Raw genomic sequence first — 25319 nt, forward strand, 5'->3', positions numbered from 1 at the left:
GTTTGTGAGTATGATTGTGCACGTGCACCCGGTCACTTGAAATTGGCTTATAGCGTTGAATAATTTTTTTTTTTTGCTTTGGTCAAGAATCTTGTTACTTGTTACTCCTGGTATTAATGTTACCACTCCATTTTGTCCCCTCATTGTTATTTCTTCCTCTGTTCTTCCTGGGGTTTTTTTGGTTTTGTTTTACATGTTGTGGTAGACAAAATAATGCCCCCACTCAAAGGTATGCATGCCCTAATCACCAGACACAGTGTGTATGTTATATTACAAAGCAAGAGGAATTAAGGTTGCAGATGGAATTAAAGTTGCTAATCAGCTGGCCTTAAAGGAATGAGATTATCCTGGATTATCTGGTGGGACACAGGGAAGCACAAGATTCCTTAATGCAGCAAGGCAGAGGCAAAAAAAAAAAAAACAAAAAGTCAGAAACAGAGAAATGGCCCTGTGAAAAAGACCTGCCTTTGATGACTTTGAGGATAGAAGGGAGTCACCACTTAAGGAATGTACAGTCTTTAGAAGCTGGAACAGGCAAGAAAAACAGAATCTCTTCTATAGTCTCCAGAAAGGAATGCAGCCCTGATGACACCTTGGTTAGCCCAGTGAGACCCATTTTAAACTTCTGACTTCCAGAACTCTCAGATAATAAATTTGTGTTGCTTTAAGCCACTGAGTTTTTGCAGCAAATTTGTTCCAGCAGCAGTAGAAAAACGAATACACATTTAAAACATATTTAGGAAGTGTTTACTACATGCTCAACAGTGTATATGGAGAGGAGATACAAAGGTAATGTAAATGCTGTCACACTTTCTCACAAATGATGGATGGTTCGCCCAGAAGATAAAATAAGGTCTTTTTTCTTTTTTTTGTTTTTTAAAGATTTTATTTATTTATTCATGAGAGACACAGAGAGAGGCAGAGACACAGGCAGAGAGAGAAGCAGGCTCCCTGCAGGGAACCTGATGTGGAACTCGATCCCAGGACCCTGGGATCACAACCTGAGTTGAATACAGATGTTCAACCACTGAGCCACCCAGGTGTCCCAAATAAGGTCTTTTTAAACAAAATTTATTTATTTATTTGAGAGAGAAAGAGGGAGAGAGCAGGGGGAAAGGCAGAGGCAGAGGGAGAAGCAGAATCTCCGCTGAGCAGGGAGCCCGATGTGGGGCTCCATCCACCCTGGGATCATAACCTGAGCCAAAGGCAGATGCTTAACCGACTGAGTATCTCAGGCACCCCAGGTTTTATTCTATTATATAGACCCTTAGCTGTCATTATTTAATGCCCCTAGCTGCATAGGCAACTTGACTAATCTAATCCTCCACATTATTAGTGCCTTTTGATGCCAGGAGCTGTGTATGCAATGATAAGGGAGATACAGTGATGAAGTTACTTAATATGACCAAAAAGAATTCTTCATCTCTGCTACAACCCTATCTGCTCCTCCTGCAGTCTTTTTCTGATCTCCCAGTTCCTCAAATGCCAAATCTACAAAATAATTGGAGTAGAAGTTTCCAACCAGTGGTGTATACGGTTGCTGTGGCAGGTGTGAAGGGGCAGATGAAAATACAGTACCTAGGCTTGCCCCTGGAGATTCTGACTCAGTCTGCAGCAGAAGCATTTGGCTATATAGGTTTTTTGTGGGGAGAGCCCCCAATGTAATTGTTAATCTTGCTTTAGAGAGTAAGATAAACAGGCTACAAAAGAAATGACCTCTTAAGTGTTTTTTGTTATCATATAGGTGGTACTATATTATTTAGTTACAATGTAATACAGTTATAAATTTAACAACAAAGAGAGTCATTCAAATTCTATGCATTTGGGAATTAACAAAGCACATTTGTAAATAATTCAGCTTTTGTTTTTTTAAAAATGATTTTATTTATTCATAAGAGACACGGAGAAAGAGAGAGAGGCAGAGACAGGCAGAGGGAGAAGCAGGCTCCATGCAGGGAGCCCGACATGGGACTCTATCCCGAATCCCGGGTCTCCAGGATTAGGCCCTGGGCTGAAGGTGGCGCTAAACCGCTGAGCCACTCAGGCTGCCCTAATTCAGTTTTTGGATGAAGGAGTCAGGGTAAAATTGCAAAATACTCAGAATGAATGAAAGTAGTATGTATCAAAACCATAGAAAGCATCCAGAGTGGCATTCAGAGAGAAATTTATAGCCTAAAGGTTATTAGAAAAAAAGAAACACTGAGCATAAAGTACCCAGGTTAAGAAGATACAACAGGAACAGCAAAAATAAATCCTAAAGAGTGAATGAATTTATGGAAGATTAAATATAAAAGCAAAATTAATAAAGCAAAATCATCTTAGTAGAATTGATTAATAAGACCCAAAGTTTGTTCTCTAAAAAAAGAACGGATAAACAAACTTTGGTTATGATAAATAAATGATGTTAGTAGTAGTGGTGGTGGTGGCAGAAGCAATAAGGAAATGTGTATGTAATGCTCTGTGTCAGACATTTATTCCTCACGGGGCATGCATGTGCTTCCTACATTTCTGGGCCCTCTTTCCCATGAGCGAAATGCTGGTCACTGAACCGGCAGCAGAGTGGCATGTGCACTGCTTAGCCAAAGCATTTAGGAGCCTCTGTGTGATCCCAGAGCTCCCTCTCATCCCCCCACCTCTGCTGTTGTGAGCTTGAAAGCCAGGTGCTGAGATAGTGAAGGCCATTCCATGGAAGAGCCTGGATGACTGTCCATGATGACCGACATCCCCAGATGAAGGGCAGATACTCTGGGGAGTTGCTCAGTTGACATGGCAGTCTGTGGGGGCAAGAAATTAAACTTTGCTCAGTTAAGTCACTGACTCATGTTTTAATGTAGCATAGTGTGGCTCATCCTTACTAATTCATGTTTCATAAAATGTGGCCTTTCTAGAGGACCTCTCGGTCATTAGACAAATACATGTAACCTAGCCAATTTATTGTGGACGGGTAAGTGTAGGGAGAGAGTGGAAAAGGAGAGAGAAGCTGAGCTCTTCAACATTTATCATTTTTCCTTATCCATTTTCCAGACAAATAAATCTGAAGTCCCAATCAGTTACCAAGACCTGCTCGCCCAGGCTGTTTGTGTCCACAAATATATGCACACCTCACAGCCTGTAGAAGGAAAGGTTTCCAGGCACTTCCTTTACTGTTTTCTGTTTAGAATTTTTCTTTTAATTTGTTGATTCACTGTTGCTTTAGAAAGATAATAAGATTCAGGGCAGCCTGGGTGGCTCAGAGGTTTAGTGCTGCCTTCGGCCCAGGGCCTGATCCTAGAGACCCAGGATGGAGTCCCACGTCGGGCTCCCTGCATGGAGCCTGCTTCTCCCTCTGCCTGTGTCTCTGCCTCTCTCTCTCTCTGTCTGTATCTCATGAATAAATAAAATCTTAAAAAAAAAAAAAAAAGTAAGACTCAGCATCAGCTCTTTTTCTGTTGTTTCTAACTCCAATCTACTATTAGTGTGATTTATCACAATTAAGTCATTGCAGCAATTTTTTTTCACCAGAATGAGAATGTGGAAATAAAATCCAACCCACAGGTCTCTGCATTAAATGGCCTGTAAGTGAATTTGAGTTGGTTTTGATGCTTATTCTTGTGTTCAGAGTGCAAGAGAGCAAGCTGTTCATTCCCATTCATTGAAATGCTGGTTTGATGTTATTTGTACAAGAGTGTTTTAAAGTATCATATTTCAGAAATGTTGGAATATTTTTTTTTATTTTTCAAAAAAAAAAACTTTTATTTTTCAGTAGATTGAGATTTACAGAAAAATTGTGAAGACAGTACAGAGTTCCCATATTACCCACACTCCATTTCCCCCATGATTAACATCTTACATTATTATGGTACATTTGGTATAATTAATGAATCAATATTGCTTCATTATCATTAATGGCAATCCATTCAAATTTCCTTAGTTTTTACCTAATGCCCTTTTGCTGTCCAGAAATCCTATCTATTAGTTACTACATTGCATTTAGTTGTCATATTTTCTTAGGCTTCTCTTAGCTGAAGAAATGTTGGAATATTGAAGCATGCAGTGATTTGGTGTATGAGGTCAGTTTGTCTGAGTTCATATCCTGACTCCACCGCCTTTCTGGCTAGGTGAACTCGGGCACTGTTTAATCACTTGAGCCTCAATTTCCTTTTCTGTAAAATGGGAGTAATAAGAGTTACCACCTCAAGGGGTTGTGGTGGGGACCAGAGGTGATACCTTCTGTAAACTGCTCAACAGGTGTTGTTTGGATGCTGGTGGTGGCAATGGTGATGCTTGTGACTGAGCAGGTTTGAGAGTACTCTGGCCACACGGGGCTGGCATTCACGAGCTGCTTTGCCTCTTACTACCTGTGTATCTTTGAGCAACTTACCCTCTCTCATTTTCAGTTTTCTCATGTATGAGCGAGGATAATTACAGCTGTCTGGTACACCAGTTGGGAAGATTAAGTCAAATAGAGAATTACAAATAGTGTTTAGCACGGAGATGGGGACACAAGGCACTCAACAAATGACAGCTATTATTATGAAAACCAGAAATTGGAAAACTGCTATTTAGTTTACCTATATAGCACAAATATCATTCAAAACAATATTCTGTGTCACCACGCTCTCCACTCCTTCCTGTGGCCTTAAATATCACTATTATCCTCTTCTGAATTACAGATCCTTTTTTTTAAAACAGATTTTATTTTTTTATTCATGAGACACACACACACACACACAGAGAGAGAAAGAGAGAGAGAGAGAGAGAGAGAGAGAGGCAGAGACACAGGCAGAGGGAGAAACAGGCTCCCCATAGGGACCTGATGTGGGACTCGATCCCAGGACCCCGGGATCACGCCCTAAGTGGAAGGCAGACGCTCAACCACTGAGCCACCCAGGCATCCCTACAGGTCAGATTCTGAGACCAAGAATTCCAGTATGCTCTCTGATACTTTTTGGTTTTATGTTTCTTAATATCTAGATTTCATGAAGTTTCGTACCTGGAGACTTGAAAACCTTTTTGTTGCTGTTACATATTTTACTTGTCCCTGCTGGGCTTAACTTGGAGTCCATGTTTTTGTTTTTCCACTTTTTTCTCCTTTCTTCCTTTTTGCATCCGTCTTCCTTCTGGTCCTCCCTCCTTGGCTTCTTCCCTTCCTCCTTTTTAATTTGATACACCTCCAAACTGTAATCCTGAAAACTCCCAGCAGCAGGAAGGACTAGATCTGTTCTGTGGAAGAGTGACAATGAGAAAGCAATATCGAAGCTAACACTGACCTTTTTGGGTACCGTATGTCCATCTAATGTCACCTACCCTGCCATGCAGAGGCCACCATGACTTTCACTCTCATTTCTGCTTAGACTTTACATTCTCCAAATGCAGTGTTCATTTCAGGTCACAAACAATTGATAATTTTTAGCCTATTTTTCTTTCTTCCATGCTACTGTAAACATGTTAGCTCCCAATTCTCTCTTGCATACTAATTTTAAGTCGTTAAAGACGATGATAATCAAAATCCAATCTTGTCTTGCAAAGTACCTCAACAATATAAAAGGGTATTGCTTTTGGGTCAAGTCCTGGCCATGCAGGGGAAAATGTTCTAGGCAAAGCTAACGACTTTTTCTGAGACTATATTCGGAGACTATATCTATATCTATTTGTTTGTTTGGCACAAAGCTTGAGGGGAGGTGGCATTATCTAGATTGTCTCTGATAAAGAAGATTCCCACTTTTTGAAAATGGTATGTTTTATTTCTGGAGAAGAAAAAGGCACCAATGGTGTTGATGCTAATGTTAATATTTTTAAAAAAGATTTCATTTATTTGAGACCGAGAGAGAGAGAGAGAAAGAGAGAGAGAGAGGATGAAAGTGGGGAGGAGGGTCAGAGGGAGAAGCAGACTCCCCACTGAGCAGGGAGCCCAACGTGGAGCTGGATCCCAGGACCCTGAGATCTTGACCTGAGCCAAAGGCAGATGCTTAACTTACTGTGCCTCCCAGGGATCCCAATGCTAATGTTAATATTAACAGCTATTGTGTGAGGCTCATAATCTTTTCTCTGAAGAGGGGAGGGTCATTGTGAGGTCTGCTGAACCGGGGAGAGAGTCTTTTCTTCAGGCACATCTGACAAGGCTTTTGGAAGAACAATGGTGGGAGAAGCAGAGGCAGATCTGTGGTCAGCCTCTGGGCCCTTCTGAACTGTGGGAGCACAGCTGTGTCCTTCCACTTTGAGGGGGCAGGATGGCATCATGGGGAAGAGCACAGGCACTGGAGGCAGACCTAGCCAGCTTCGAGGGCCAGCTGTCATTTGCTTGTTGTATGACCTTGTATAAATTGCTTACGTTTGCTAAGCTTTGGTTTCCTCATCAGTGAAATTGGGGCAATAGTGGCACCTTTCCTTGGGGGCTGTCGTGAGGACTGAGAGTGCACGCATGGAGAGCTTGTCACATAGTGCCAGGCACGTGGGGAACTCAGTAAATATTTAATATTGTAGCAGCTGTTTTAGAATTACTATTATGTTATTATCTGTACTAAATTCTACAATTTAATAATTTAGTTGAGGAATGAGAGTCTTTTCCCCTCCTCCAAACAGTCATGTAATCCCTGACTTCCACCCCTGTGTTTAAAACAGGAATGGCTTATTTTCTTCTCCTGTGTTTTTTTTGTTTGTTTGACTATAAAGAGGATAAATCGTCTTCTTTTCTTCCTTCCCACTCTTTTTTTCTTGTTTATTTGAATACAATAAAACACCATGCCTAACGTGGCTTTCTCTGTAAGCCACACAGACATCAGAGAAAAGGGGTTTCTTCCTCTTGCCCTTTGGAATGTGGACTTGGCTACTGTGGGTCCCTGCTGATGAGAAACAGTTCTCGAACTCTCGGGAGCCTGACTGCTTGGGTTTGAAGGACTCAGACACCGGGTCTCACTAGGGGTGATTTCGTTCTTGGAGCCTGGGGACTTTGATGGGCTGTTTTGGTCTGGTGTCAGGGGACTCCCCAGACATCTGCGTGACCTTCCTGGAGGCCTCTTCCTCCCTGCTTATTTACGTGCTGGGATGTGAGAGGAGTGTCATCTCAGTCCCTCCCTGGCTTTTGTCAGCTACATGGAAGCGAGAAGTAAATGTCAGCCTGTGGCTGAAACTGAGAGGTGGCAAGGAGACAGAGGTCTGACAACAGACCCGGGCAAGGTCAGTGCTGAAGCTGCAGGGCTGAAATCAGAATGTGTGCACTGGGAACTTTTTTTGGCTTAAATGACCTGTGATTGCCTTATCACTGTGTTTTGTTTTTGTGGATGCATTTCTCTACTTAAAGAGTCTTTCACACCGAGTAGAAAAACGCAGTCTTTTCCTCCCTGTGTTTTCCTTTACTCTCACACGGCTATCACATTTGCGATGCCTCTGACACTTCTGGTCACCAGATGTGTGACCCCAGCAGGCAGTTCTCTGCTATCAATGGTGTTCTACAATTTAACTCAATTCTGAAATAGGGTCAGATCCCACTGGTCAAGGGCTTAGTCAGGAGACAGGCTCCGCCATCAGATGAGATCATAGGTCCCCAGGCTATGCACAACTTTACCCGATTGGCTAGAAAGGGGAAATTCCCATGACCCCCTCCTCAGGTTCAATTAGTTTGCTAAAGTGGTTCACAGAACTCAGGGAAACACTTAGGCTTACCAGTTTATTAAAGGATATGATGAAGGAAACAGGTGGAGAGCTGGTGAGGAGATACACAGGGTGAGGTCTGGGAAGGTCCCAAGTGCAGGAGCTTCTATTCCCGTGGAGTTGGGGTGTATAACCCTCTGGGATGCGGATGTGTTCACCAACCTGGAAGTTCCCCAAATCCCACGTTGTTGAGGTTTTAGGATGATTTTATGGGAGACAGGATCAGTGATTAACTCTATTTCTGGCCCTTCTCCCTCCTCAAGAGAATGGAGGGTGGGGTGTGGAGCTGAAAATTCTAAGCTTCTAATCATGGCTTGTCTTTTCTGTGGCCACCCTTCTTCATCCAGGAGACATCCAGGAGCCCATCCAGATTTCGCCTCATGAGAACAAAAGACATTCCTAACACCCAGGAAATTACAAGGGTTTAGGAGCTCTGTGACAGTCACTGGGGGCAGAGACCAATATATATTTTCCATTACCTTACACACATACATCAACAGGCATGATCCTCACAACAAGCGCCCCTACTTGACAGAAGAAAATGAAGACTTTCCCTAATATATCTTACTAATAAATGGCAATGTGGCTCCTGTTCCAACTGTAGAGTGTTTTTGCCTGGGCTTACCTTATTCCTAGGTAAAGACTATGATATGGGCTTAGGCCCAATCTCCAGGCACCAAAGTCCTTCCACTTTTCTGCAGTGCTTTTCTGAATTTCTAACTTTTTGTGTCAGTCATGTATTTGATTAATCCAGCACCTCTCTGAGCCTTCTCTTTCAAAATGCAAAGACTCCCTAGCAGGGGGATGTAAGTTGTAAATGGTAAATAAGTTTGCCACCAAATTCATTTCTCTCTTGGCAGCCAACTGGGATCAGGGTGGTTAGGGATGGGAATGTTGATGGCAGATGGGGAGAAGGAGCATTTGCAGTTTGAAGCACTGAGAAGAGTAGACCGTGGAACGGGTGTTGGTTTCCCATTGCTGTGTAAGAATTACAGAATTACCACAACCTTAGTAGCTTAAAATAACACACATTTATTATCTCGCAGTTTCTAGAGGTTAGGAGTCAGGGTGTGGCTTAGCTCGGTCCTCTGCTTAGGGTTTCACAAAAGGGACAAGCAAAATGCTGGCTGGGCTGCGCTCTCTTTTGGAACATGGGATCTTCTTCCAAGCTCACAAGGTTGTTGGCAGAATTTAGTTCCTTGTGGCTTTAGGACTGAGGCCCTCAGGTCCTAGGGACCGCCCGTGGTTCCCTGCCATGTGGCCTCCCCCACTGCTAGGCTGCAGTGCACAGCATGGCAACTTGCTTCTTCAAGACCAACCACAGATTTTCTCTCTCAGGTCCCTGAAGGGGAGTGTTAGACACTGTAATGTCATCATGGGACTGCCGTTTTGAGATTTCACCCGAAAATCTGGATCTTTCAGTGAAGATGGGCCCACATTCTCACTGGGAGACAGCCCGTCGGTGAGTAGCCGCTGCCCCACTGGACATGAGAGAACTCTTCCATTTCCCAGAGCTCCACCTTCCAGCACAATCTGTGTTAGTCACCTCCTGTGCCCTCCTGTTTATCATGGGCTTTTGAGTCTGTGACCCAGGATTATGTTCTGAAGAGCCTGAGGAAATGAGTGACTCCAGGAAAGGGAGTTAGGAGGCTGTGGTTGAAGACAGGGGCTGGGGCTGAAGCAAACATGGCTCTACACCCTCTCGCATGTCCAGGTATGAAATCAAGAAGGTGAGACTGAACACATCTGGAGTCTCTTCCTGAATCTGAACTCACACCTATGGATCTCGGTCTATAAGTTAGTCTCTCTGAACCTCAGCCTCCTCATCTGGAAAGCCTCCGTTTCCCCCAAATTTCTGATTCAAATGGACTTGGGTTGGGGCCCAAGAATCTATGATTTTGACAAGAGCCCAAGGTGACTCAGTGGCCAGGCCAGTTTGGATGATGAGTCCATTTGCAACTGGACATTAGCCAGCAGCTAAGGGATCAGGAAATCAGAGCCAGTTTTTTGTTTTGTTTTTTGTTTTTTTGGAGAAAGTCATTGACAGTTGGGGCTTACCCAAGCAGGCTAGGGTTCGGGGAAATATTTCAGTTCCAGAAAGAATATCCCAGGGAAAAAATATTGAGAAGTTAAGAATCTGGGAAACTGAGTCAGAAACTGAACTGTATAAACCAGGTTGTTATGGCAAGGGGCGGGGAGCGGGGGGCAGGGAGTGTGTATGGGGTGCACTGGATCCCGGCCTGCCAGCTTCCTTCCCATGCTGGCTTCCCACAGTTCATAGATGCAGTTGCTTGCTGGGTCACTGCAGGGACTGACAATTTATATCTTACGTCTCAAAATAGTTTGTGAGCTACTGATGGGGCAGGGCTATCCAGCCCAGCAAAAAACAGGGGCTTGGTAAATGCTGGTTGAATAAGCAAATCAATAAAAAGTCAACATTTGCCAGGGTCTGCTGCTTGGCATTCTCTCTGAACCTCTCTGGGAACACTGAGAGAAATTCTCCTGTGTCTCTCAACAAACTCTATTGAACAGAGTGCAATCTATAGGGAGATTATAGTTAACGAGGGGCCCAATTTAGAGAAAATCTCTTATTTCCAGCCAAGAACAAATCAAGTGCCTCCAATGTCCTGGTTTGAAAATGCAAAGCTCTAATTTGTCAATGAAAAAGAAATCCTTTTGGTTTCTGAATTTCGAATTCTGGAACACATGTTCCCAACCAAGTGAAATTTCTAGTAACTTACAGATGCAGAAAGCCTCACTGTAGGCAAACTTGGGTTTTATCATTACCCGATCATGTTTGAAAATATAAGAGAATTTTAAGTAGTCTGAGACAAAGTCTGATTGTTACAAAGCTTTGTGGTTAAAAGAACATGAGATTTATCAAACTGTGTGCTTTAGTATTGTGCAATCTGTTGTTTATCAATCATGTCTCAATAAAGGCGTAAAAACAAAAAGACATGAAGTGTAGAAGGACACATGAGCTTTATGAAGTTTTGCTTAGGGTAAGACATTACTTCCCTTAAAATATGTTTTGGTCAATTAATTCATATATTTTTGGTCCTATCTCCTTTTTACACACAACATTGCTTTGGTTTAATAACCCAAGAGAGCCTTTAAATATTTCATAGCTGATGGTCCTAATGAAAACTTAACTCATACCAAAGTTATTTTTTATTTATGGGCTTCTGAGAGCATCCATAGTGCTCCCCAAAGCATGGGAAAGACAAGTTTCTGCTCTGGGCCTTCTGTGAATACTTAGCATTTAGAAAGCAGTGACAGGTATGAGCGTGAGTGGCTTTGTGAGTTATTTGGGGTGATAGCCTCCTGGGAGGAATGACATGCTGTCCTGCTTGGGGGAAAATGATTGTACAGGTATGGTCACCAGTCACTGCATTTGGAGTCATTTTTCTAGAAGTGGTGATGAGCATTTAAGGGACAGAAGGATTGGGGAGGGTAAATGGGGAAAAGAAAGGCATTTGAGATGAGGGAAACAGTGTGACCAAGGCATAAAGGTGCTTACCAGTGTATTTATGGGCATATTTGAGGAATAGAATCTAATGGGGCTGGGTAACGTGATGAGCCTAGATTATGACGGCTCTGGAGAGGCAGACCTTGGTATTTTAGCAAGTGGAAATAGAAGGCTGGCTTTCTTTCTTTCTTTCTTTCTTTCTTTCTTTCTTTCTTTCTTTCTTTCTTTTTAGAGAGAAAGTGCCTACAAGTAGGGGGACGGAGGTGGGAAAGGAAGGGGCAGAGGGAGAGGGAGAGAATCTCAAGCAGACTGCCTGCTGAGTGCAGAGGCCAAAGAGGGGCTCGATCTAACAATCCAGAGATCATGACCTGAGTCAAATCGAGAGTTGGATACTTCACCAACTGAGCCTTCCAGGGGCCCTAGAAATAGAAGGTTTTCTATTGAAGGCTCCTGAGTACACAAATGCCACAATAGTAATAGATTTTTTAAAATTTCTTTTTTTAAAAAAGATTTTATCCATTTATTCATGAGAGAGACACACACACAGAGGCAGAGACACAGGCAGAGGGAGAAGCAGGCTCCATGCAGGGAGCCCGATGTGGGATTCAATCCCGGAACCCCGGGATCATACCCTGAGCCAAAGGCGGACGCTCAACTGCTGAGCCACCCAGGTGTCCCAGTAACAGATTTTTTTGAAGGATTACTGTATACAGATAGTGGTGCTCTTGTGTGCACTGACTCACAGCAACCTTGTGATATAAGCACTCTTTTCAGTGTCTCATTTTTTAAGGAAAGTAGCCGAGGTAGGATTTGAACCCAGGCTGTTTGGTTCTAGAGCAAATGCATTAAATCTGTAGGCTGTCTAGTACTCCACAAGGTAATAAGTGGATGTTTAAGGAAGGTTAATCTGGTGGTGATGTTCAGGGTTAATTGCAAGGAAAAAAAAGCTTGGTGATGAGCACCATGGGTAGGAGACTATGGCCATAATTCTAGGCATATCAGAAACCATTCACATCTTTGCTCCCAGCCTCTCTGTCACTTGATTTCATCCATCCCTACTAGTCCTATGCTGATTCCAGACACCATTACTTTCTGCCTCCTCTTTGCTCTTCTGCAATCCATTCTCCACTCTGCAGTCAGAAGATCTTTGTAAAGAGCAAAGCTGAATAGGTTGCTCCCTTGATTAAACCTTGCATGTAAGATCTCAACCCATGAGCTGGCTCTCATTTTCTTCTTCAGCCTCATTTCCAGGCACCGGCATCCTTTTGCACCAATTGATGTTAGCTGTTGTTATGTCCCCATCACAACCCACTTATCACACCATTGTATTTGCTGAATGAAGAAAGTCAGCGAGTAGGAGGAGAGATTAAGAGATGGATATGAGTAAGAGGCAGATGTCTGATTTAACACTTCCTCCCCACCTATGGGCCCAAGGCAAAGAAAGCCAAAGGAAGAGGATTTACCTTTCTATTCCTAGGCCTTGGCAATCTTGCCTTCCAGACCCCGTCTGGCAAATATTGTGTGTTCTAGCACCGCCTTTTTGGAGGATCTGTTTCCAGGCCTGCATCCTGTGCATGTCCCTTGGCTTCTGGCTCTGCTGCCCAGAAGCCTGGGGACTGGCCACACTGCATGCAGCTCCAGCTGTAGGAAGCCAGCCTCAGAGCCCCCAGACGGGCTCCCCCCACTCCCACCCTCTGCTGCCTTGGAAAGGGAATTCAGATCATTTCAAGGCAAAAGGAGAGGATGATTCAAAGATGAGTAGATACGTTCAAGATGGCTGACTCAGAGAGTGACTAAGAGAAGAAAGCTGGAGGGTGAAGAGGGTGGACAGCGGCTGTGCTGGTGAAGGGCAGGGGCCTTTGCGGGCAGCAGGGCTGAGCTTTGGCCCAGTGCCTGACCTCAGGCATGCCACCCAACCCCCCCCAGCCTTGGCTCACTCTCTCTTTTTGGGGTCAATCATGGTATCTGCTTTATAGGAATACCAAGGAGGTGAAAGGAAAATTGGCTCTCGGCCACTCAGCATGATGGCCCAGGGCAGGAAGCACCATCTAAAAGTCAGCTGGCATAAATTTAAGCAGGGAGTGGCAACAAAAGTGTATACTCTATACTAGCAACTTGCAAACTTCTTGGTCTCAGGAGGGCCTTTGTACGCTCTTTTTACACTCTTAAACATCACCAAGGACTTCAGAGAGCTTTTGTTTATACGTATACCTAGTAATATTTACCACATTGGAAATTAAAACCGAAATAGTTAAAATATTTATTAATTCATGTGAGAACAATAGCAAACCCATTATATGTTACCATATTTTTAAAAATGAGAAATAATCATTTTTTTCCAAGACAAAAGTACTTAGAAGAGCAGCATTGCTTTAGACTTTTGCCAACCTCCTTAATGTCTTTCTTAATAGAGGACACCTGGGCGATCACACAATCTCTTCCACCTTTGCATGTTGTGAAACTTCTGGAGAATTCCAGAACAAGGCAGATAACATTTTGGTGTTCCAAGGAAATAGTTGTAACCTCAATGACTACTTAAAGGAGTTCCAGGCATTTTCCAGGGTTCCCAGAACATACTTTGAAAAACACTGATCTAAAAGAGCATTTTGGGGGCTCCTGGGTGGCTCAGTCAGTTAAGCAACTGTCTTTGGTTCAGGTCATGATCTCAGAGTCCTGGGAGAGCCTGCTTTTCTCTCTGCCTCTGGCCACCACTCCCGCTGCTTGTGCTCTCTCTCTCTCCCTCTCTCTCTCTGTCAAATAAATAAATAAATAATCTTTAAAAAAAAATAAATGAGCTTTTTGGAAAAAAAAAAAAGAACCCTTTTCAATATGTGAATCAAGATCATGCCAAAAATGAGATTTTATATCATTTTCATCATGGGGGAAAAACTAAAGAGTCTGACAACATCAGGTGTGTCCTGAGGATGTGAAAGAAATGGAACTCTCAACCACAGCTAGCAGGGCTATGCATTGGTTCAACCACTTTATTCGACGTTACCATTTTCTGCTCTATTCATACTCTACCATCTAGCTATTCCACTTCTAGGAGAACTGAAAAACAAATTATATCTTTATATACTAGAATAGTACAATTAAATGATACAATGAATAGTAACAGGAATAGAATATAGTTCACCCTTGAACAACATGGCTTAGACTCTGTAGATCACTTACATGCAGATTTTTTCAATAAATGCAGTATAGTACTGTAATACTTATATTTTCTCTTCCTTATGATTTTCTTAGTAATATTTTTCCCTCTAGCTTACTTTGTTGTAAGAATACAGCATATAATACATATAACATACAAAATAAATGTGTTAATCTACTGTTTATATTAGATAAGTCTTCTAGTCAACAGTAGGCTATTAGCAGTTAAGTTTTTGAGGAGTCAGATGCACATGCAGATTTTCAACTGCCAGGGTTGTTGGCACCCTGTGTTGTTCAAGGGTCAACTCTACCATAATAATAGTAATGTGATATATTCACTTGCTAGAATGCTACCATTAAAAATAAATTCACTAGAGCCATGGTAATATGAATAAATCTCCAAAACGATGTTGAACAAAAACTGAGTAAAAGAGATGCAAGTCCAGAGTACCATTTATGTACAGTTTGAAAATGTGCAAACTATGTTACTAATGGATACATACTTATGTAGGGAAAGTATACAATCACCCATTGAATAAGAAACACCAAATTCAGGACAATGGGGCAGCCCGGGTGGCTCAGTGGTTTAGCGCCTCCTTCAGCCCAGGGTGTGATCCTGGAGTCCCGGGATCGAGTCCCACGTCGGGCTCCCTGCAGGGAGCCTGCTTCTCCCTCTGCCTGTGTCTCTGCCTCTCTCTGTGTCTCTCATGAATAAATAAATAAAATCTTAAAACAAAACAAAACAAATTCAGGACAATGATCACCCCTGAAGAATGAAGGGCAGGCAATGAAATCAAGGAGGAATTTTGGGAGGATTTAACTATATCTGTAATGTTTTAACTTATCTATTTCTAAAATCTGAATGACAAAGTAAAAGTTCTGTTTAAGCAATTATTTGCTGAGAAAGAGAATATGGCAAGAAAACGAGGCCATGACAATAAAAATTAAAACTCTCTGGAAAAAGCCCGACAATAAAAATTAAAACTCTCTGGAAAAAGCCCATGGGCAATGACACCCAATTCCTTCACTCACTCACATTGACTGTGTGAAAAGGGTCCAGGTGGGGGCAGCTGAGTTCCAAAGGCTCATTAGTAGTCGATTCCTTGCTACTTACCATGGATTTTCCCATAAAAACAGTTAAGCAAATTGCCTAAATGCCTAGACGAGGCTAGTCTGCCCAGCCACAGAGACCGGTTAACTTGACATCCTACCTGACCAACAGAAGGGGATGAGGAGGAATGAGAAGCAGTTCCCTCAGAAAGTTTGCTCTGGCTGGCAGCACAACCAGGAACAGATCCTTCCCTGGCAGGCTTGGCCTGACCCTACCTCTCCTTCCCGTCCAGCTCGGTTTTAGGGTAGGGGAGTCTCACCTTTCCGAGCCAGTCAAGGTTGGTGGTACAGGATCCCTGTCTGGCAGGACTGTCTGGGGTATATATTTCTATAGGCCAGTGGTTTGGATTTGGTGGGACAGGAGATATGGGGGGCAAATCTGCCAGCCCAAACTTCTGCATTGGGACAACTCTTTATCCTTGTCAGCTTTAGAGTCATCTCTCATCGATTTTTTGCCAAGATCTTTTTTAATTTCCTCTTTTATTGCCACTCTGGTTGCTTCTAGCCTGAAATTCTCTTCTCTGTTTCATAGAGGAAAATGCCTCCCAAGGCCTGCCATACAGTGGACACTCTGCTGCTGGTGACTCCAGAATTTTCTTATAGGCAGGCTTAGAGGTGCTGATTTAGCTGGAAGGAAGGGTTTGAAAGTTGTATTTATGTATCATTTTATAAGATGGAGCTAGAATCAGTTGTCCCTAGTCAATAGGGTGAGGGCTGATGAAGAGATAGAGGTTGAGGCCAAGATACCCTCCCCCCTTCCAGCCCCCAGGCTTCCTACCCAACTCAGCGAAAGTCAATTCTCCTTTTTCCCCTCCTCCAGTCTTCTCAATATCTGAAGTGAGCACTCTGCTTGGGGAAAAGGGAGAGACTGAAAATAAAAGACAAGTCAAGAAATCTCTGAAAGGGAGCACCTGGCTGGCACAGTCGGTGAAATGCATGACTCTTGATCTCCAAAGTTGTGAGCTCCACATTGGGTGTGAAGCCTACTTTAAAAAAAAAAAAATCTCTAAGAGAGTTCCATATATGTTGGCCTTGATATGCACTGAAACTTTTATCCATTTCATTCAAAGCACATTTTAAACTCCATTACAAGCTTTTATTGATAGTAATAACGTATATAAAAAAATATACTACTCATCATTCCAACCAAACTGCTCTCATTTTCGGACATTCCCTTTCAGTTCCTATTACATGTTTGTATGATTGTAGATTATGGGGGCATAGACTGTTTATCTTAATAGTCTAATGAATACACATTTCTTGGTGTTTCCATCTAACCTGTCACCCTTATTTCTTTAGAATACTTTGTTGAGTGGATATTAATGGATTAGAGATGAGGTACCTGAGTTCTAACTCAGGGAGAATATCAAGACCTCATAGAGTTACTCAAAGTATAATAGGCTACAATAGAGGTAGCATATTTACAAAAGCATCCCCAAAGAATAAAGGCTAATTGCATGTTGGCTGTTTTTAATCTATAACCGTATCTTCACCTTTGTTCTTTTAAAAAGCCCCACCCATTTAAGGAAAGTCTATCTCTCCAGAGACACCCTCCTGCTGCTTCCTTTTTTCCCCCCATTTACAGACCAAGGTTCACATAGTTGATAATTCTGGATCCCAGCCTAACAAAAGGACCTAAGTAGCTTCATTTCCATTTCAAGACAGTAGCTCAATTCACTTCACCTTCCCTCTGTACCATGCAAGAGTTACTCAAGAATTACTTCAGTGCGGAGTGGGGTGAAGACCAGAGCAGGGCCCTGGGATGAGACCGTTGGAGAAGTCTTGGGGCCATACATTCATGCTACAACAAATATGTTTTATTAAAGAATTTATTTAGTTACTCATGAGAGACACATAGGCAGAGGGAGAAGCAGGCTCCTTATGGGGAGCCCAATGGAGCCAGGACTCAATCCTGGGACCCAGGGGTCATGACCTGAGCTGAAGGCAGACACGTTCAACCCCTGAGCCACCCAGGCATCCCTACAACAAATATTTTTAGAGCACCACTGGGTTTTTTGAGCCAGTCACTGAGCAAGGCTGCTAGGTCCTAGAAATACAGATGAAAGATATTTTCTGCTTTCAAGCTGTTCACTGTATAGAAAGATGTTAAATGGGGGAAGAGCACACGAGAAGAATGCACAGCCTAGGAGGTCAAGGGATTGCCCATCCCACACTGGGCTGTGATGCTCTAGCTGACCTGGGTAGGGCTCCTCTAGGAATTAGTCCACTTAGGCAATTACATTACATTACATTAGCAAATTCAGGAGCCAGACCATGAAAGATCTTGTGTGTCATGGTCGGAGGCCTCTCTCCCCTCCTCGCAGCAGGCCATGTAAGAAGCTATAAGGAACAGAGGATGTGCGTGATGAAGGTTTACTCTTTCGTTCTCCCTCACATTTTCCTTGTTTTCTCCTCACCTGCCTGCACAGATTTGTGCTGAAATAGCATAAGAGTTGTAGTTGGGGAGGAGAAGGGAGAGGAGAGATAGGAGAAGGAAATCCCTAAGAACACAGGGTAAAGGAATGGAGGGTTTTGGAGACAACTGGCTGGTGCAGTCATTTGTACTTATGAGCTGTACGAAATGTAGGCATCCGCAAGCCAGAGACTGTCATGGAAAATAAATTTCCCATGCCACTGAGCAATTTATCAGGCCCAAACTTCATCTCCTTGTTATTTATGAGTTTATATAACTTGAATAAAGGCCAGGCAAGTTTTTCTGACTTTGGTTCTTCATCCAGTAAGTTTATTTTGGACTATTTTTTTTTTTTCCTATGACTAAGTTCACAGTTAGGTTCACATACTAACTAAAAGGTGAAGAGAACTGATGTTTGAGGTAAATAAAGCTGTCATTCGGGATCCCTGGGTGGTGCAGTGGTTTAGCGCCTGCCTTTGGCCCAGGGCGCGATCCTAGAGACCCGGGATCGAATCCCACATCGGGCTCCCAGTGCATGGAGCCTGCTTCTCCCTCTGCCTGTGTCTCTGCCTCTCTCTCTCTCTCTCTCTGTGACTATCATAAAAAAAAAAAAAAATAAAGCTGTCATTCTGATAAACTCCTAACCCCAAACCAATTTCTCTCTCAACACTGAGGCAATTAAACACAGTGAGATGGTGCTTTCACTTGAGATATAAAACTGTGACTTTAGATTTTATCTGGTGATATATTGACATATTCACTTTGTAAAGTTTTTAAAATATTTATTTATTAAATGTTTTATCTATTTATTTTAGAGAGAAAGAGAGAGAGAGAGCTCGCAAGTAGGGGAAGGAGCAGAGGGAGAGGGAGAGCCAATCTCAAGCAGACCCTCAGCTGAGCATGGAGCCCAATGGCTCTATCCCAGGACCTGAGGCAAAATCAAGAGTCAGATGCCCAAGGACTGAGCCACTCAGGTGCCCCTGTAGAGTTTGGTCCTGGGATCAAGTTCCCCACTGGGCTCCCCACAGGGAGCCTGCTTTTCCCTCTGCCTATGTCTCTGCCTCTCTCTCTGTGCCTCTCATGAATAAATAAATAAAAATTCTTTAAGAAAAACAACTATTTTTAATTTTCTAACTTTTTAAACTGCTGTGAAGTTAAAAATATATATAATATTTTAAAAGGAACTGAGCTTAACTTAAATATTTTTCCTTGATTTGGGTCTAAGGCTAAGTGATGACCAGAGCACTATTTGAACACCTGAAAGAGCATGTTGATTCCTTTAGCAATGCTTTTGAGCAGTCATTTTAATGACCTCCTTAGAAGTTATATGAAGGCCTTTTAGTGGAACAACTATGATTCAGGAGTGATAAATATTTCAATTGAGAGAATAAACTACATAATATTTCAGCCCATTATGGTCTAGAAGATTCTACATGTCATGTTAGGGTTTCGTTTTAGAACAAGAAATGGAAATTAAAGTCAATTGGAAAAGTCAAGTAGGAGATCATTCAAAAGCCTCATATTCAAAAGACTTTAAGAGGAGGGTACCCGGGTGGCTCTGTGGGTTAAGCATCTGACTCTTGATTTCAGCTCAGGTTGTGATCTTAGGGTGGTGAGGTGAAGCCCCATGTTGGGTCAGAAGAGAGAGTCTGCTTGAGATTCTCTCCTCCCCCTGTACCCCTCCCTGCCTGCACTCATGCTCTCTCTCAAAAGAAAATAAAAAATAAAAAGACTTTAAGAGGAAAATCACACAAACAGTGATTTCATCAAAATGAGGTGTAAAAAAATAAACAGATGGGGGGATATTGCAGGGAAAAAAAAGTTACAGCAAATCTACTGTTTCTCCTCCCCAATACTTTCCGAAAATAATCAAACCTGTAAAAGTTACATAATATGCCATTAGTAATGCTTCATTGTATCCCCTTTGGCTTTTCTTTCCGTTTTTCTCGGGTGTCTGCCTGTGACCATATATGGGTGGAATCTGAAGACATGTACCCCTCAAAACCTGTAAGGGGAGAGACAGACCCAGGAAGCCGTCCTCACCCGTTAGGATTCTGTTCACCTGCCTGGAAGAGAGACCTGGTGTCTTTGGCTTAGACAGGAGCGCTGGTACTTTCCTCACATGACAAAGAAGCAGGGCGGGGAGTCCAGAGCAGGTGCCTGAAGACGTGGCAGAGGACCTGGGTTCCTTCCTGCTGCTCCAGTCCCTTGGCTCCACCTCCAGGCCTTGTGTTTACGCTCCAGGCAAGTAAAGAAGGAGGAAGTGCAGAGTCAAGGGCAGAGGCCTGGGGAGATGGTCCCCTGGAAGCTCCACCCTGTGATTTTCTGCTTTCCTTAGCAATCAGCCAGCATGGATTTCCGTGGTCACCCCAATCCTAAGGGAATCTGGAGGGGAGGGCTTTTGACCAGGTACTATGCAGCTCCAAATAGAACTTCTTTTGATAAGGGAGGAGCGGAGTATGCTTCTATTCCTGGTTTTAAAAGTATTTACTTTATCCCATTTGCCATTAAATGGAAGTTAGGATTAACCTATTTCTCTCCTGACCTTTCATTTCCTGATGTGCCTCGTAGTAGACATTCGACAAATAAGTGTGGACTGATTGATGGAGAGACTGATGGACTCATTACACTAGTAATTACCGAGCACACTTCATGTCAGTGTGCTAGGATATTCATAAACAAAACACACGGTCCTACCCTTGAGGGGCTTGTAATTGCAATTTCAGGCATTTGTGTACATAAAATAATGAGAGAACGAGCTAGCTGGTACAAAGGGTATGTTATCTTTATTGGTGTTTTGTTTTTTCATTTATTCATAATGTTAATGTATTTGTTGAACTGGACTTGGCTTCAGGCCTATTTTCATCAAATTGTTTGGTTAAATATGATCAGTCCTGCAGAAAAACATTAACAGGGGCATGAGACAGTTGGATCCTCACTGCGTCATGATTTGTGGGATGGTCATGCAGACTCTCTGCTTCTGTTTCTCTTTAAAAATCCAGATTGTAGCAATAGCCATCCCGGGTGGGTATCGGGCAGGTGAGTGCCTACGTAAGACAGTGAGGGGCGTGCATAGGCTCATAAATCAGACTATCCAGCTTCCTTTTCCAGGTCTGTCATTTATTAGCTTATAACCAGGAATATATGTCTCAGTTTTCCTATCTGGAAAGTGGGTGATGGCGGTACGAACTAGAGAGAGGTGATGTGGAGATTAAGTGAGTTAATGTATGCTAAGTGTTTAGGAAGAACTTGGCACCCAGTAAGCAGTGAAAATGAGCCACTATTAAATAATATTTCCAGTTGTTTATTTAGAAGTTCAATAGAGTCCGTCTAGAAGTATGGGCTTGTTTTTCTCCCAAGCATGTTTTCACGAGTGCTTCCTAGTCATCCGCTCTTCCTCCTCCTCTACTTCCTCCTTGTATATTTTGCCTGTGTCTGTTTTGACATGTTTGACTGGGCCAGAGGGGACAAAGGGACAGCTGAGATGGCTTTGAAAGCTGGGAGAAGCGGCCCTGCAGGCGGAGTGCCCTGAACCAGTGTGATGGACTCTTGAGCCAGGTGCCAATCAAAGTAAAGCAATGGGACCTGCCAGGAGAGATGTTGACCTCAGCTGTCACTCGTGTCCCTTTTTGGATTCTTCCTAGGTCTCTCCACCCTTACCCTGAAGTGGTTTGAAATAGATTTTATTAGGCTTTCATTAATCCTCATATCTATTTTTTCCCCCGGAGCCAGTGCCACATAGGTGGCCAACATTCTGCGCAGCCCTCTCCTGAACGTGCTGCTCTCTCTCTGTTGCACCAAATCCAAAGAGTGAGGTCAAGGGTTTGGAGGCCCAACTCAGATTGTTAATCAACGGAGCAATGAGGTTATTTTGTGCTCTTCCCCTTCAATTTCCTCTTGAACCAGAATAGTAAGTAAGATGCTCTGTGACCCATGGGTCAAAAAGGGAATAATCAGGCAAATAAATTTTGATGATAATGACTATTATGAACATAACACATTAATAATGAATATCAAGGATTCAGCTCAAAGACAATAAAGGCAAAGTCTCCCTGAGTTTTCTCTCTTCCTTTTCCCAGTTCTTATTTCATAACTTATCTGTGGGTGGTGATAAGGTTTTTAAAAGTGAGTAAAAAATTTTCATCCCCCCCAAAATTGCTTCTAATTTTTTTTTTCCTGAGTGAAATCCTTGACTGATGAAATGCTGCTTTGTTTTGTATTATTTGCAAACAAAAAAGAGACAATAATCTACACTAATAAACGAATCTGAGAATGCATTTAAAAGCCCTTTATTTGCCTAATTAGAGAAATTTCTGAAGAGTGATTTTCAAAAGGAAACAGTTACAACATTTGTGTCTAAATATATCTTCTTGCTTTTGTTCTACTTCAACCTGAGTGTTTTAAAAATTCTTGTGTGGAGCTGATGTTCCTCTGTTAAGAACCCTGTTTTTTGGATTCAGTTTCTTTTTAAAAAAATTCCTTTTTATTTATGCAACCCCGAGCTTCCACATTTCTTGGTGAGAGTGTTTCTTTCTGAATTTCAAGGGAGTGATGTCTTGTCACAGCATTATCTGATGCTGTGGGTGTGGGTTTTATTTTATTCCAGCAGAGCATTTAGCTCATTCTCTCTCTCATCTTCCTGAGCAGAGAGAAATGTAAACAGTGACAAATCAAGTTCTTCATGACTCTTTCCCGGATTTTTCTTCTGTGGTGTCACCGTCCACAGAGTTCAAATACAAGGGATTTTAGGAAGAAACAGTCTCATTCGATAGTGAGGATCATGAGCAATTGCTATTATGAAAAGGACTAACAAATATTTTGTGAAATACCAAATTATCAGGTAATTGAAATTTGCTAGATGTGCCACTCGTACCTTAAATAGTAGGCACAAAGTTGATAACCGTCATCCTTGTAACTCCAGAATGACACATGCAAACTTAGAGCATTTTTCACTTAAGCAAGACCTCTCAACCCCAGCACTAATTCTTTGCTGTGGAATCCGTCCTGTGTGTGCTACAGAATATTTAGGAGCATCCCTGGTCTCTACCCACTAGATGCCAGTAGCATCCTTCTTCCAGTGTGATAATCAAAAATGTGTCCAGATGTGGCCATATCACCCTCAGTTAAGAACTACTGGTTTACGGAGCTCTTCAATCCAGGAGTGTAGTAACAGTTTCTCTACAAAGGGCAAAGTTATTAGAGGATGTTGAGAATTAGAAACCCCACGCTGTTGGTGTGGAAGCACAAATACAGATGTTTACATGCTCCTTGTCTGTAATAAAAGGGGAATCTGAGATTAAATTTCTGGCAGTGCTTGGATCAGTCTGCCTAATTGCTTCTGATCAGACGAATGCTAGGATGGGAAGGGCATGAAACGGCTAATTAAATGTCACTTCGGCTAGTCCAATCTCCTTCCTAGCTGGCGGTAGGTTAGAGAATCCTTCCCAGGAGTTTTTAATGTTTAGGTTTATTTTTATTTTTATTATTATTATTTTTTTAATTTATGATAGTCATACGCACACAGAGAGAGAGAGAGGCAGAGACATAGGCAGAGGGAGAAGCAGGCTCCCTGCACCGGGAGCCCGACGTGGGATTCGATCCCGGGTCTCCAGGATCGTGCCCTGGGCCAAAGGCAGGCGCTAAACCGCTGCGCCACCCAGGGATCCCCAATGTTTAGGTTTTTAACATAAAACATACGTGAAGTATAAAGAAAAGAAATTTAAAAATGGTTTTAGTAGAAATCAGTGATTATTCAAGTCCATTACAATGAAAAATGTAAGAAGTTTTATTTTCTTTCTCCCAGCCTCTGTCTTTTTTGTTATTATTTGTTACATTTTTTATTGCACAGCCAATACATGTTCATTATAAAGACAGTAAGAAGCCCATAGAAACCAAAGAGGGGAAAACCATCCCAAATCCCAAGACTTAGATAGAACTAGGATTAACATTTTGATATATATTCTCCAAAGGTATGATTATATAGCTTCCTTTTTTCATAAAGTCCACTCTAAACAACACTTTAATATTTACTTGCCATCTACTGCTGTGTCCTGGTAATACCATCTTACTCTTTATAGGATACATTTCTTCTGTAGACTCAGATGTCTTCTGATTTATGGTTATTGTTGCACAATCCCGTCGAGGTAGAGGGAACAAGGATTATTATCTCTTATTTATGAAGTATTAAAAGGTAAAGAGGGCTTAAGTGGATTACTTAATGCCATCGAGTTTATCAGGGGAAGAGGTTTGAATAAGATCCCAGGTTTTCTGCTTGCTAATCCAATATGCTTTCCATTAGTCTGTTTTAATTATTTTAAATATAGATTTATATAAAACTTGCTTTACCAAAACTTTAGGTGCTTTGGGGATAACTTTTAATTCAAAAAATGCCTAGCAAGTTTGGGTGCCGTTTTAATCTGCTGCACTGTGTGGCTGCTAGAGAATAAATGTGTGCATCACAGTTCTCTGAACTACAGCAAAAAGGTATATATAACCAAAAGGACTGCAAAGCACAGACAAGTATTGTAAGTCAATAAAATGGGCTGGATATGCATTATGCATTATGTCCCTAAAGAGAACAGCCCCACCTCAGCTCTAGTGGGAAAGTGGGCCCAGTGGTGTCAGGCCTTCTGATTTTACTAAAAAACCCATACTGGAATTTTTATGGAAAATATCTTGATTAAAAACAAATGTATGGGGCACCTGGGTGGCTCAGTGCTTGAGCATCTGCCTTCAGCTCAGGTCCTCCGATTGAGTCCCACACCAGGCTCCTCACAGCAAGCCTGCTTCTCCTTCTGCCTATGTCTCTGCGCCTCTGTGTCTCTCATGAATAAATAAATAAAATCTTAAAAAACACACACACACACACACACACACATGTAAAAATACCAAACAAACAAATGCAGTGCAGTCCACCTTGGTATATATTTTCCAGTAAAGTGTGCCTTGCAGGCCTCAGTGTATTCTTGGCATATCTGATATTTGGCCTCAAATATTTTTAGGTTTATAATTCCATCAGGAATGGCAATTGATCTGGTGGGTGAAAATTTTCCTTTCAACTTGGAAATATTCCTCAGGAGGGAACCTGATGGTGTCCCGATTTCTTCCCCTTTACAAAATTCTCCCCAACTTTATTTCCATTACAGACATTTCGTCTCCTAGGGCTGCTGTTTACCCAGGGTTCACATTATGGTGCCCACGTAGGTGTGCCCTCCGTGGGACAGCGGTTCATGGCACAGGCTTGGAGACAGCAGGCTTCTGGTCAGCGGTTCTGGGGGTTGTCACTCAGGTCTAAGAAAATTACCTTGCAGTGTCTACTCTTGGTATGGTAAATCTGATGGTCTCCTGGGCTGCAATTTCTCTGTAATTACAGGTGATCTGTCCCTGCAGGAAACTAGAAAGTGATTTTCTATGCACAACCATGCACAGTTGTTTTTACCTAAAAATATGTCCATGCACCGGTTTGCTGTGTTCTTCAAATATAACAAATGCTTCTTTTAGAATAGACAGCGGGGGGTTATTTCAGTCAGATTGTGTTCAGATTAGAGA

The sequence above is a fragment of the Vulpes vulpes genome, chromosome 16 (assembly GCF_048418805.1).
Source record: "Vulpes vulpes isolate BD-2025 chromosome 16, VulVul3, whole genome shotgun sequence".
Classification (NCBI taxonomy): Eukaryota; Metazoa; Chordata; class Mammalia; order Carnivora; family Canidae; genus Vulpes; species Vulpes vulpes.